The 3018-nt window shown below is 62.5% G+C and overlaps 1 protein-coding gene across 1 annotated transcript in view; it reads right to left on the bottom strand.

The window, feature by feature from the left end:
• Positions 1-3018, bottom strand: part of INHBC (inhibin, beta C) — an 11489-nt gene that overhangs the window by 1691 nt on the left and 6780 nt on the right. The gene's annotated exons all lie outside the window — the stretch shown is intronic.

The following is a 3018-nucleotide window of genomic DNA, read 5'->3' as shown; positions in this document are numbered from 1 at the left end:
GCCTGTTCCGTCCCGTCGGGCCGTGGCCGGGGCGGGGGATTACCGGGATTAGCCCCCCCCCTTCCCCCCCCGCGGCGGGGGCGGGTGGCCGACGGCGCCCCTCTGTCTCGGGGGAAGGGGCTCCGCGAGCAGCGGGGCACTGTCGCCCGTGCCCCGTCCTCCCCCGCTCCGTGCGAGGCCATCGGGTACCCGTGGGAGCGGCGCCCCGGCCCGGCCCGGGCCTCGAGTGGGGCCGAGCACCTGCCTCCGGCCCCTGCCTGGGCTACGCCGCGCCCGGGGAGGACACAGCGGGGGCCGGATGCGAGTGAGGGGGGACGCATGGTGGAGGGGGGGATACCTGGGGGGCTTCATATGGGCGTGCACGAATAGTGGTACATGCAAGAGGCGTGGGCCCAAGGGGCTTGCACACACGTGTATGGGTGGGCTCTGCCTGCCTGCAGCTCACCCTCGCATCTGCTCAGGGTTGCAGAGGAGCCCGGCCAGGCACCCCCGCAGGGGCTGAGCTCCTCTGCCTGGTCCAAAACCTGCAGGAAGTAAGGGCTGAGGCAAATCCTGGCCGGGTGGAGGAGCACCGATGCCGGAGCGGCCTGCCGGATGGATCCTGGCCTCGTCTGCCTGCCCATGGAGCCTACAGACCTGTCCCCACAGCCTGTGCATTGCCCCCCTGACACCCCCTTAGCCACCCTAGCAGTCCTGTTTATTGCTGACAGAGAACAAAGCGGGGATCAGGAGTGGTTCCTGGGATGACCCCTGCAGCTCCCTGGGGACTGTTCACATCTCTGAGCTTTTGTCACTCGTACCATGTGATGAGTTTGGGGGTCTGAGCCTAGTCTTTAGACTGCCTGGTCCAGCGTCACTCCAGGACAGAGCTGGGCAGGGCCAACAAGAGTGTATACTACGCCACCTCCTCCCCACAAATTAAAATGGATATTTGTATGTACTGAGGGCTCACGAGATGGCAGCCGGTGCCACATCAATCTGAAGCTGTTCTTCGGATTCTTAGCCCCAGATGCTGTGCTTAGAGCAGGGTCCCGTAGAAATCTCTCAGAAGTGGTGCAAGGTGCCATGTTTTTGGGGGAATGAGAGAGCCCAGTGCTCTTGTGCCAGAGCAAGGAACCCACAGAGTGCAGTGGGAAACCTGAAGCCCAGCCAGCCCTTCAGGCACGTCCTCTGCCCACCATGCCATACAGCACTGACTCCAAGGTCTTGATCACACAGAGGCCCTCCTTCTGGCCAAGCACAGAGGTGACGTGTAAATAGAGTGGGCTGTCTGGGAAAAAGCACCCACTGGAGATGATGCAACCATAGTGCAAGGGGCAAAGTTCTCAGCTGGCTGGGCCTGCTGGCAGCTCCCAGAATAGCTCCGGAATGTCAACAGGGAAGAAAGAGTGGGCACAGCCTGGCCTGGGAGCCCAGCTCCCACAGGGCCTGTGAGCCCCGGCTGGAGCAGCGCAGAGGCAGCACTGCCTGGGCACCAGCAGAACTGAGCAGACGGCACTTTCATCCAGGCACAGGCGCACTGTGCATGCTCGCCCTTACTTGCACAGATGCTCAGTGGTACGTACCCATCTGCACACTCTCTTGCAAACACATGTTCAGTCCCCCATCCCGAATATTTGGACACATGCTCCATTTGTGGACATGCTCACACGTGCATTTCCCTGCCTTTTATTCCATGTTCCCATACTGGAAGTGGTATGTTTCCTTCCTGGTGCTCAGGGCAGGTTAAATTCCCCACAGGGCAGGGCTGCTCCTGCCTTCAACCCATGGAGGGAACCAGGTACCTCCGCCCGACACTCTCCCCACATGCAGCAAGCTGGAGGGAGTCCCAAGCTGCATCACTGAGTGGCACTGGCCCAGGTGCCAGGCCAGGGGGGTCGTTAAAACCTCCATGTCACCACCACCTCCCAGCAGCTACACAGCAGCTTCACACATGCAGGAAAGGGAAACTGAGGCACGATGCCATGCTGAACTCCTCCTTCCCTGCAAGATCCACAGAGCCAGTATCAGGGCTGTGGCACAGCATGAAACAGGAGGCAAAGAGTTGTGGCAAAAAGGGTGAATTACTCTAACCCACCATCCTTTCCAGGCTGGGGAGCAGGGTCTCCCCAAAGGGATTAATCCCTTCAAACCTGCCAGGATCCCTCTGCACTGGCCAGCACCCCACAGCTGCTGCTGCCACGAACCCCCATTTCACCTCCAGCTTAGCAAGAGCATCTGATCTGCCTGCCCCCTCGCACTGCAGCTGCATGGCCCCCCCCCCGCGCACTCTGGCCCACCAGATCTAGGCCAGGGGTCAGCACAGAGCTGTGAGTGGTTCTTGCACCCATTGCATAAGTGTGTTGTTGATTAAGCAGTTCCCAGAAAGCAAAGCCCAGGGACCAGCCTGACCAAAATAGCCCCCCCCCGGGGTCCCCCCCAGGCCCAGCACTTGCTGCACACATGGCTTCTGGGCCTCCGACCTCGTGTCCGGTGGGGCAAGCATGGCACCTGACAACCTGACCTAGAGGTGCCGACGGACTGGGTTAAGCAGGCACCTGCCCCAAGAGCTCATGCACCAGCACCTGAGCACAGCTCCTGCCAGAACACCCATTTCTGCACAACTCTGCAACCAATGTCAGCCAAGGAAGTGCCAAAGCCAGCTGTGACCCTCGCCCGGGGGGCCATGGCATAGGCCAGGCTCCGGCACCGAAAATCTTCCTCCCCACGGGCCCCTATTCCCTGGAACAAGCGCTGGAGGCCGCAGGCCAGAGTACCCAGGCTGGGGGCTCGGTGGAACAGCCAACGGCGCCAGTGGCGCAGCAAGCGCCGGAGCGGGCACCGAAGGCTTCCACAGGGGCAGTGCCATGGGGGCAGCCCGTGCCCCCTGGGCCGAGGGGCCAGCACGGAGAGGGAGGCCGGGGCAAGGACCGGTGGAGGGCTAGAGGTGCTGGGCTGGCGGGGACGGGCAGGCCGGGGTCCAGCCGTGGGAAGGGAACGAGGCCAGGGCTCACGGCCAGGGAACGCAGGTCGGGGGCC

The sequence above is a fragment of the Haliaeetus leucocephalus genome, unplaced genomic scaffold, assembly GCF_000737465.1.
Source record: "Haliaeetus leucocephalus isolate CR32 unplaced genomic scaffold, Haliaeetus_leucocephalus-4.0 Scaffold186, whole genome shotgun sequence".
NCBI classification, from domain to species: Eukaryota; Metazoa; Chordata; class Aves; order Accipitriformes; family Accipitridae; genus Haliaeetus; species Haliaeetus leucocephalus.
This window is presented reverse-complemented; position numbering and strand designations above follow the sequence as displayed.